Here is a 12,778-nt window from a genome sequence, read left to right on the forward strand (position 1 = left end):
CCGCGGCTTCCTGCTGGGGACGACAAGATGCTTCCTGCAGACTGCTGAGTACAGGAGATCGCGGGGGGGTTTGACCACTAGGGCCCCCCCCGCAATCTCATCTATAACTTATCCCCTATCCTTCGAATAATGGGATTAGTTATATTCCACTACAGTACTCCTTCACAGTCCAACTCTGATGTTAGTCCGGCAACAGGATATGCACTTAAAGGGGTACACTGTCCCTATACAACTTATTCCCTAATCAGAGGATACGGGGTAAGATGTCTGATCGCGGGGGTCCCGCCATTGGGAACCCCCGCGATCTCCCTGCAGCATCTGGCATTCTAAACAGTATGTTTAGAATGCTGGATCCCACTGAGGAAGACATGATGTTGCGGCATGCCTCCTTCGTGACGTCACACTACGCCCCCTCTATTCATGTCTATGGGAGGGGGCGTGACGGATGTCACGCCCACTCCCATAGACATGAATGGAGGGGGCGTGCTGTGACATCATGTCTAGTGGCGGGAATACTGTTTAGAATGCCGGGTGCTGTACGGAGATCGCGGCAGGACCGGCGCAATCAGACAATTATCCTCTTTACTTCGGATAGGGGATAAGATGTCTAGGGGCGGAGTACCCCTTTATCTCTTCTCAACTTTGTAGCCAGATACTTGCCCAATGCTAAAGTGATCTGGATACGGACTTACCGTAAATCACATAGACTTGCTTCACTAACATTGGAGTTGCGCTTTAATGGTTTGCTTGAAATGCCGTTAGGTTTATTCATCTTCCAGAACGTCTTGTTTTTTTTTTGCTTATTTCTTCATGTTACTATTTCCACATAGTTTCCTCTGCCGTGAGTCCTGTGCACAAACCTCCTGACCTCATTGTGACATCTGATATTTACAGGTGACTCCTAAGGATTTGCATACGTGACATCATTTGGTAGAAACGACTATCAGCAAAATCGGGAGGTCAAAAGATCAGATAAGGCAGAAGTAGAGCAGACTACAAACAAAAAATACAAACATAGCTCAAAAGAATAAGAAGTTGTATTATACAATGAACATTCCAGACAAAACACTATAGCGTCAATACAGACATCAAACTAATCAATGGAGGAGCAACCCCCCCCCCCCCCACACACACACACAACATATAAATTACTTATCTATAGGAGGCAGTATTTTAGTAGTTATATTCTTGTATAAAGGAGCAGTATTATAGTAGTTATATTCTTGTATATAGGAGCAGTATTATAGTAGTTATATTCTTGGATATAGGAGGCAGTATTATAGTAGTTATATTCTTGTATATGGGAGCAGTATTATAGTAGTTATATTCTTGTATATAGGAGCAGTATTATAGTAGATATATTCTTGTATATAGAAGCAGTATTATAGTAGTTATATTCTTGTATATAGGAGCAGTATTATAGTAGTTATATTCTTGTATATAGGAGCAGTATTATAGTAGTTATATTCTTGTATATAGGAGGCAGTATTATAGTAGTTATATTCTTGTATATTGGAGCAGTATTATAGTAGTTATATTCTTGTATATAGGAGCAGTATTATAGTAGTTATATTCTTGTATATAGGGGACAGTATTATAGTAGTTATATTCTTGTATATAGGAGCAGTATTATAGTAGTTATATTCTTGTATATAGGAAGCAGTATTATAGTAGTTATATTCTTGTATATAGGAGCAGTATTATAGTAGTTATATTCTTGTATATAGGAGGCAGTATTATAGTAGTTATATTCTTGTATATAGGAGGCAGTATTATAGTAGTTATATTCTTGTATATAGGAGCAGTATTATAGTAGTTATATTCTTGTATATAGGAGCAGTATTATAGTAGTTATATTCTTGTATATAGGAGTAGTATTATAGTAGTTATATTCTTGTATATAGGAACAGTATTATAGTAGTTATATTCTTGTATATAGAAGCAGTATTATAGTAGTTATATTCTTGTATATGGGAGCAGTATTATAGTAGTTATATTCTTGTATATAGGAGCAGTATTATAGTAGTTATATTCTTGTATATAGGAGCAGTATTATTGTATATATATTCTTGTATATAGGAGCAGTATTATAGTAGATATATTCTTGTATATAGGAGGCAGCATTATAGTAGGTATATTCTTGTATATAGGGGGCAGTATTATAGTAGTTATATTCTTGTATATAGGAGCAGTATTATAGTAGTTATATTCTTGTATATAGGAACAGTATTATAGTAGTTATATTCTTGCATATAGGAGGCAGTATTATAGTAGTTATATTCTTGTATACAGGGGCAGTATTATAGTAGATATATTCTTGTATATAGAAGCAGTATTATAGTAGTTATAGTCTTGTATATAGGAGCAGTATTATAGTAGATATATTCTTGTATATAGGAGCAGTATTATAGTAGTTATATTCTTGTATATAGTAGGCAGTATTATAGTAGTTATATTCTTGTATATAGGAGCAGTATTATAGTAGTTATATTCTTGTATATAGGAGCAGTATTATAGTATATTGCTTGGAATCTGCGCTGGACATCTCTTCATTCTTTACATAGTTATATTCTTGTATATAGGGGGCCGAATTATAGTAGTTATATTCTTGTATATAGGAGCAGTATTATAGTAGTTATATTCTTGTATATAGGAGCAGTATTATAGTAGTTATATTCTTGTATATAGAAGCAGTATTATAGTAGTTATAGTCTTGTATATAGGAGCAGTATTATAGTAGATATATTCTTGTATATAGGAGCAGTATTATAGTAGTTATATTCTTGTATATAGGAGCAGTATTATAGTATATTGCTTGGAATCTGCGCTGGACATCTCTTCATTCTTTACATAGTTATATTCTTGTATATAGGGGGCCGAATTATAGTAGTTATATTCTTGTATATAGGTGTGATGAGATCAGCCCGTTCAATAAGGGAGGCTCCTTTTTGAAATTTTGTATGGGGCCCATTTTTGTAGGTGGAGGGTAATGGATGAACTGGTTTATGATGTGGTGTACATTTTATTACCCTGTTTACATTACAACATCACATTATAAATCTTGTATAACTGGGACGTATTACATAACATCCTCGTTTTTGCTAATGAAACATCAGGGTAAAACAATGTTCTGTTCCTTCAGAATACCACAGATGGTGAAGGAGACAACCATTAGTAGTAAAAGGGGAGAGAACAGTGGCCATAAATCAGACTTATGAGAACTTGTAACACTTCTCTCTGCGGGTTAACCCTTGCCAGACACTAGAAGTATGACTATAAATATGAATATGAATTCTAAGGTTGTTGTCCAATAGCTATAATGCACAATATTGGCCAAATATTCTGACCACTGCATAAAGTCCAGGTGTTGTGGCCATAGTAGAATAGTGAGTACAGCTCTAGAGTATAATACAGGATATAACTCAGGATCAGTACAGGATAAGTAATGTAATGTATGTACACAGTGACCTCACCAGCAGAATAGTGAGTACAGCTCTGGGGTATAATACAGGATATAACTCAGGATCAGTATAGGATAAGTAATGTAATGTATGTACACAGTGACCTCACCAGCAGAATAGTGAGTACAGCTCTGGAGTATAATACAGGATATAACTCAGGATCAGTACAGGATAAGTAATGTAATGTATGTACACAGTGACCTCACCAGCAGAATAGTGAGTGCAGCTCTGGAGTATAATACAGGATATAACTCAGGATCAGGACAGGATAAGTAATGTAATGTATATACACAGTGACCTCACCAGCAGAATAGTGAGTACAGCTCTAGAGTATAATACAGGATATAACTCAGGATCAGTACAGGATAAGTAATGTAATGTATGTACACAGTGACCTCACCAGTAGAATAGTGAGTACAGCTCTAGAGTATAATACAGGATATAACTCAGGATCAGTACAGGATAAGTAATGTAATGTATGTACACAGTGACCTCACCAGCAGAATAGTGAGTACAGCTCTAGAGTATAATACAGGATATAACTCAGGATCAGTACAGGATAAGTAATGTAATGTATGTACACAGTGACCTCACCAGCAGAATAGTGAGCACAGCTCTGGAGTATAATACAGGATATAACTCAGGATCAGTACAGGATAAGTAATGTAATGTATGTACACAGTGACCTCACCAGCAGAATAGTGAGTACAGCTCTAGAGTATAATACAGGATATAACTCAGGATCAGTACAGGATAAGTAATGTAATGTATGTACACGGTGACCTCACCAGCAGAATAGTGAGTACAGCTCTGGAGTATAATACAGGATATAACTCAGGATCAGTACAGGATAAGTAATGTAATGTATGTACACAGTGACCTCACCAGCAGAATAGTGGGTACAGCTCTGGAGTATAATACAGGATATAACTCAGGATCAGTACAGGATAAGTAATGTAATGTATGTACACAGTGACCTCACCAGTAGAATAGTGAGTACAGCTCTGGGGTATAATACAGGATATAACTCAGGATCAGTACAGGATAAGTAATGTAATGTATGTACACAGTGACCCCACCAGCAGAATAGTGAGTACAGCTCTAGAGTATAATACAGGATATAACTCAGGATCAGTACAGGATAAGTAATGTAATGTATGTACACAGTGACCTCACCAGCAGAATAGTGAGTACAGCTCTAGAGTATAATACAGGATATAACTCAGGATCAGTACAGGATAAGTAATGTAATGTATGTACACAGTGATCTCACCAGCAGAATAGTGAGTACAGCTCTAGAGTATAATACAGGATATAACTCAGGATCAGTACAGGATAAGTAATGTAATTTATGTACACAGTGACCTCACCAGCAGAATAGTGAGTACAGCTCTAGAGTATAATACAGGATATAACTCAGGATCAGTACAGGATAAGTAATGTAATTTATGTACACAGTGACCTCACCAGCAGAATAGTGAGTACAGCTCTGGAGTATAATACAGGATATAACACAGGATCAGTACAGGATAAGTAATGTAATGTATGTACAGAGTGACCTCACCAGCAGAATAGTGAGTACAGCTCTGGTGTATAATACAGGATATAACTCAGGATCAGTACAGGATAAGTAATGTAATGTATGTACACAGTGACCTCACCAGCAGAATAGTGAGTACAGCTCTAGAGTATAATACAGGATATAACTCAAGATCAGTACAGGATAAGTAATGTAATGTATGTACACAGTGACCTCACCAGCATAATAGTGAGTGCAGCTCTGGAGTATAATACAGGATATAACTCAGGATCAGTACAGGATAAGTAATGTAATGAATGTACACAGTGACCTCACCAGCAGAATAGTGAGTACAGCTCTGGGGTATAATAGAGGATACAACTCAGGATCAGTACAGGATAAGTAAAGTAATGTATGTACACAGTGACCTCACCAGCAGAATAGTGAGTACAGCTCTGGAGTATAATAGAGGATATAACTCAGGATCAGTACAGGATAAGTAAAGTAATGTATGTACACAGTGACCTCACCAGCAGAATAGTGAGCACAGCTCTGGAGTAGAATACAGGATATAACTCAGGATCAGTACAGGATAAGTAATGTAATATATGTACACAGTGACCTCACCAGCAGAATAGTGAGTACAGCTCTGGAGTATAATACAGGATATAACTCAGGATCAGTACAGGATAACTAAAGTAATGTATGTACACTGTGACCTCACCAGCAGAATAGTGAGTACAGCTCTGGGGTATAATACAGGATATAACTCAGGATCAGTACAGGATAAGTAATGTAATGTATATATACAGTGACCTCACCAGCAGAATAGTGAGTACAGCTCTGGAGTATAATACAGGATATAACTCAGGATCAGTACAGGATAACTAAAGTAATGTATGTACACAGTGATTGTAAAGGAGCTGGATGTGGATCCTCTAACCTGTGTGGCTGATGACTCGGACCGTATCGGGGAGCGGAGTCTAAGGTGCCGCTGGTCTTCACCAGAGCCCACCGCAAGACAGGATGGGCTTGCTGCGGCAGGCGACACCAGGGTCGCTACCCCCGACACGGCTCAAACACACAGGTAGCTGGGCAAGGCGAGGTACCGAAGGATAAGGCAGTAGAGTAGTCAAACGTAGCAGAAGGTCAAAGCAGGCGGCAAAGGTGCAGAGTTTAATAATGTAGCGGAAGGTCTGGATACACGTGTAAGGCTAACAGGCTATAAGGGTCGCTTAATCTCAGGCTAGGGGCACTGAAAATCTGGCAGGGAAGTGTGGGGGGGTGCAGGAAGTTTATAATGTAGTGAGAGGTGTGACAGTAATTATGGGCGTACTGGCCCTTTAAATTTCAGACCTCCGGCACGCGCGCATCTCCGTCTCCAGAGCTGAGACACAGGGGAGGAGGTGGCAGCGGAGCATGGTGAGTGATGGGCTGGGATTCGCATGCGGTCGCATCCCGCGATGCGAATCCCAGGACCACCAGCAGACAGGGACGCAGGGACAATGCGCTCACTGCCGGAGTGCGGAGTGTAACAGTGATCTCACCAGCAGAATAGTGAGTACAGCTCTGGAGTGTAATAAAAATCAGCACTAGATAAATAATATATGAACTTTTTTACATAGAATACTTTATAGGAATATGGAAGACATGGCGTCCAAAGCTGAATGGGCCCCAGAGTGTGTCTTTTGGCTGGGTGCAGATATCCCATGTATGTATACTGTCTGTACATGATATTGTGTACCAGTAAGAAGAAGAATATACAGTGAAATCCCCCTCAGAAGGTAAATGGTAGCGGCCTATCGCCCCTGAATGATCTGCGGTGGTCACTTTCTCTCTTACAGATCGATAGCTGCACATCTTATAGCATTTTCCCAGCATCTACATTACAGCGGAGTAGACCCCGGTCGGTCCGGGGTGATTCTGGTGTGATGGATTTTCTCGGCCTGTGGTTTGGACAGGGGAGCCCTCCACTTGCGCTCTGCATTACTTAGTGGATCAAATGGACTTTACTGCTCTTCATCTAAACTGATTATTGAGCAATTTAGACTTTGTTCTTCCTCTCAAAAGTGGGAAATTAGCTTCTGCCAGACACATTACAGATCGGCCCTCAGTCCATTACCAGCAGACAGCCCAGAGGAGGACTTCTTTAAGGAGATACTTATGCATTGGGGGGGTTAACCCTTATTGATTAACAAAATAAAAAAAATAAAAAAACAACAAAGCAAAGAAAGACTGCTAAAAACTACATCACCACCTACATTATTGGTGTCGGAGCTTAGAGAGGAGACAATAGTGAATAAATGTGCAGGAGGTGGGGGTCGTGACGGCTCAGCTACGCCCCTCGTGATGTCATAGCCACGTTCCCTCAATGCAAGTCTATGGGAGGGGGTGTGGTGGCTGCCACAGCCCTTCCCATAGATTTGCATTGAGGGGGCGTGGCTATGACATCACAACATTTAGTTCTAAACGCTAGGTGCAGGGGGTTGTAATGTCACGGGCACACCCCTCCTGATGTCATGCCATGCCCCCTCAATGCAAGTCTATGGGAGGGGGTGTGATGGCCGCCACGGCCCCTCCCATAGACTTGTATTAAAGGGGTGTGGCTATGACATCACAACATTTAGTTCCAAATGCAGGGTGCCAGCTGCGGGGGTCGTAACATCACGTCCATGCCCCTCCTGATGTCATGCCATGCCCCCTCAATGCAAGTCTATGGGAGGGGGCGTGGTGGCTGCCAGAGCCCCTCCCATAGATTTGCATTAAGGGAGCATGGCTATGACAACACAACATTTAGTTCCAAACACTGGGTGCAGGGGGTCGTAACATCACGGGCACGCGCCTCCTGATGTCATGCCACGCCCCTCAATGCAAGTCTATGGGAGGGGGTATGGTGGCCACCACGGCCCCTCCCATAGACTTGCATTAAGGGGGCGTGGCTATGACATCACAACATTTAGTTCCGAACGCTGGGTGCAGGCTGCGGGGGTTCGTAATGTCATGGGCATGCTCCTCCTGATGTCATGCCATGCCCCTTAATGCAAGTCTATAGGAGGGGGCGTGGTTGCCACCACGCCCCCTCCCATAGACATGCATTAAGGGGGCGTGGCTATGACATCACAAAATGTAATTCCAAACACTGGGTGCAAGCTGTGGGGATATTAACATCACGTCCATGCTCCTCCTGATGTCATGCCACGCCCCCCTCAATTCAAGTCTATGGGAGGGGGCATGGTGGCCACCACACCTCCTCCCACAGACTTGCATTGAGGGAGTGTGGCTATGACATCACAACATTTAGTTCCGAACGCTGGGTGCAGGCTGTGGGGGTCGTAACGTCATGGCCACACCCCCTCAATGCAAGTCTAAAGAGGGGGGCATGGCTATGATGTCACGACCCTGCAGCCGGAACAAAATGTTCTGAACTCTGGGGCAGTGGTGTACCGCTTTAAAGGGGTACTCCAACAACAGGTAAAAAGAAATGCAAATGCTGCAGAGGCATATGGCACTATTCACCTGTTTGTCCCCATTCTGAAACCACCAAAAATGCATTTGTTTTGAACCCACTAGAATATCAGTAATTGAGTATTCTCCTGGTTGAGCAGTTTCCCAGTATTACAATTCCCAGAGTACATTGCTTTCCTCAGCTCTTCATCACACCCCTTCCATAGCAATCCTGCCGGGGAGCCCAGAGCTGCTGCAGAATATCTAATTTCACAACAGACTATCGCACAGGGAGGTTGCAGCACATGCTGCATCATTTCCTTTCTGCTCCTTTACCTGTAGTATTGTTTAGCACAAGGCAGCATGCTGTAACCACAGCTCATTCTTCTCTAAATGTGTCAATAAAGATATATAATATATATATATATATATATATATATATATATATATGTGTGTGTGTTTATGACATGGAGATGGTGATGTAGGCTGTAGGGGCTGGTCAGAGGTGGTGACATCACTCAGGGGGCGGGGCAAAGCTTGATCCAGCCATGCCTCCTGAGACAGTAGAGGATGATTGGTGAGAGGGAAGGATCCCGCAACGGGTGAGACAACACCATACTCACAATGAGAGGACTGGACTGCACAACTTCCTGTTAATAGAGAGGGAGGAGCTGGGGATCCGTTGAGACAACACCACACTGACAATGAGAGGCCTACACAACTTCCTGTCAGGAAATGGAATGCACAAGGGAGATGCTGATGTAACACCACAATAATAATTAGAGGACTACAAAACTTACTGTACACAGTATTCTATGTGTGGTCTGACCAGTACTGTACACAGTATTCTATGTGCGGTCTGACCAGTACTGTACACAGTATTCTATGTGTGGTCTGACCAGTACTGTACACAGTATTCGATGTGCGGTCTGACCAGTACTGTACACAGTATTCTATGTGTTGTCTGACCAGTACTGTACACAGTATTCCATGTGTGGTCTGACCAGTACTGTACACAGTATTCCATGTGTGGTCTGACCAGTACTGTACACAGTATTCCATGTGTGATCTGACCAGTACTGTACACAGTATTCCATGTGTGGTCTGACCAGTACTGTACACAGTATTCCATGTGTGGTCTGACCAGTACTGTACACAGTATTCCATGTGTGGTCTGACCAGTACTGTACACAGTATTCCATGTGTGGTCTGACCAGTACTGTACACAGTATTCCATGTGTGGGCTGACCAGTACTGTACACAGTATTCCATGTGTGGGCTGACTAGTGATTTGTACAGCAGTAGAATTATTTCCTTGTCGTGGGCATCTATGCCCCTATTGATGCCCCCCATGATTTTATTTGCCTTGGCAGCAGCTGCCCGACACTGGTCACTACAGCTAAATTTACTGTTATCTAAGACTCCCAAGTCCTTTTCCACGTCAGTCGTCCCAAGTGTTCTCCCATTTAATGCATAATCCCAGCCCGGATTTTTCTTCCCCATGTGCATTACCTTACATTTATGAGTGTTGAACCACATCTGCCACTTCCCAGCCCAAACATCCAACCTATCGAAATCCATTTGCAATAGTGCACTGTCCTCTATAGTGTTATCTACTGTATACAGTGCACTGTCCTCTATAGTGTTATCTACTCTACACAATTCACTGTCCTCTATAGTGTTTCCTGCTTTACAGAGTTTAGTATCATCTGCAAAGATTGCTAATTTACTATTAAACCCTCTACAAGATTATTAATGACTATATTAAATAGAGTAGGACCCAAACTGACCCCTGTGGTCCCCACTAGTAACAGTCACCCAATCAGAATAAGTACCATTGATAACCACCCTCTGTTTCCCATCACTGAGCCAGTTACTTACCCACTTGCACACATTCTCCCCCAGCCTAATCCTTCTCATTTTATGGACCAATCTTTTATGTGGCACCGTATCAAATGCTTTGGAAAAATCCAGATATATGACATCCAGCCATTGCCTCTGGTCCAGTCCGGAGCTCACCTCCTCATAAAAGCTGATCAGGTTAGTTTGACAGGACCGACCCCTCATAAAGCCATGCTGATATGGAGTCATACATTTATTTTTATCAAGATACTCCAAAATAGCATCTCTTAGAAAACCCTCAAACAATTTACATACAACGGAGGACAAACTATTATTCCCGGGGTCACCTTTTGACCTCTTTTTAAATATTGGCAACACATTTGCCATGCGCCAGACCTGGGTAACAGTCCATATTACTATAGAGTCCCTGAATATTAAAAATAGGGGTCTGTCTATTACATACTTAATTCCTTTAGAACACGGGGGTGAATGCCATCTGGACCTGGTGATTTGTCTATTTTGATTTTTTGTAGATGGCACTGTACTTCTTCCTGGGTTAGACAGGTGACCTGTACTTCTTCCTGGGTTCGAGAGGTGACCTGTACTGGGGGGTTTACCTTATCTCGCTGTATTTCACCTGGCATTTAATTTTTCTCTGTGAATACAGTGGAGAAGAATTTGTTAACTATATTTGCTTTTCCTGATCCTTTATAATTTCTCCCTCATAATTTTTTAAAGGGCCAACACTTTCATTTTTAACCTTTTTGCTATTTATATAATTAAAGAACATTTTGGGGTTAGTTTTACGCTCTTTTGCAATCAGTCTTTCTGTCTCTATTTTTGCAGCTTTTATCTGTTTTGTTTTTTACATATTTTACTCTATAGCTTTTTAATGGTTCTTCGCTGCCATCCTGTTTTCGGTTGCTTTCACACGGCCGTTTAGACCCGTCCTGTTCTTCTCCCGTCAAAATTAAAAACAGACTTTAAAAAAACAAAAAACAAAGGATAATAACGTATGCAAATGGATGTTATCTGTTTGGATCCGTTATTGTTCAGTTAATAAACCCAAAAAATTTTTTTTTTGTTATGAGCATACTCAGAAGTAAATACGGATCAAAAAATGGATTGAAAAAACGGATGCAAACGAATTACATTAAAGCTACCTCAAAGAAAGAAGATTCGGTGACTCACCATGCTGCAACAAGTTTCTCTTTATTCCGCGAGGTACTCCTGGGTACACATCAGGGCAAGGGAGGGCAAGTGGAGAAGCAGGGGGTGCTGGTAAGACTGTGCTGCTTCGTGCCGACCTGGCACTTCTTCAAGCTGTACTTGATCAGTCGCTGCACTATTTGAGACAGATAATTGTCTTTAGCTATAGTCAGAAACGGGTTTTCTTTATGAGATTTACAGGTCTCAGTCTCCCAGTTTATATCGGTCAGAGGCAGAGTCCTGCTGCAGTACTGCTAGCTCTGAAATGGCATCCCCCTCATCTGCCAACCGGGCAAACTTGTTGGGGTGTTCCAGATCAGGACTAGTCTCCCTGACACTTTTTCCTCTACCCCGTTTTCTAACTGTAACCCAGCTAACTGCCTGACTGTCCTGCACCTCCGTCCCACTGTCCTCCCCCACCTCTACCCCAGAGAGTACTTTCTCAGTGAGCAGGAGACTAGATTAGCGGATTGCAAAAATTAACAGTAAAAAATAATCTAATATTTCAATTAAACTTCCTAAATTTTAACTCCCTTAATTTAAAGTTCCTCTCACTTTTATACTTACACTCACTTGTACACTTCACACTCTTGTATACAGACACACAACCACTAGCTCAGACAATAGCTTAGTATACTTTCTTTTATAGTTACCAGACACCACCTCTCTCTTCCACTGCCTGGAAGTAAATGCAAAGGGGACTACAAAACTTTCTGTTAGGAGAGAGAGGGAAGATCGGGGAGCTGCTAAGACAACACCATAATGACAATGAAAGGACTGCACAACTTCCTGTTAATAGAGTGGGAGGGGCTGGGGATCTGTTGAGACAACACCACACTGACAATGAGAGGACTGCACAGCTTCCTGGCAGGAAATGGAAGGAGCAAGGGAGCTGCAACACCGCACTGAAAATGCACCGAGGACTACACAACTTCCTGTCAGAGGTAAATTACACAAAAAGCATGCTGAAGTCAGTAAAATTTGAGATTACACTAAATTAGTGTCACGATGCCGGCTGGCAGGAGGTGGATCCTCTGTGCCAGAGAGGGATGGCGAGGACCGTGCTAGTGGACCGGTTCTAAGACACTACTGGTTTTCACCAGAGCCCGCCGCAAAGCGGGATGGTCTTGCTGCGGCGGTAGTGACCAGGTCGTATCCACTAGCAACGGCACCTCTCTGGCTGCTGAAGATAGGCGAGGTACAAGGGAGTAGGCAGAAGCAAAGTCGGACGTAGCAGAAGGTCGGGGGCAGGCGGCAAGGTTCGTAGTCAGGGGAGATAGCAATAGTTCTGGTACACAGGGTA

The sequence above is a fragment of the Hyla sarda genome, chromosome 13 (genome assembly GCF_029499605.1).
Source record: "Hyla sarda isolate aHylSar1 chromosome 13, aHylSar1.hap1, whole genome shotgun sequence".
Lineage (NCBI taxonomy): Eukaryota > Metazoa > Chordata > Amphibia > Anura > Hylidae > Hyla > Hyla sarda.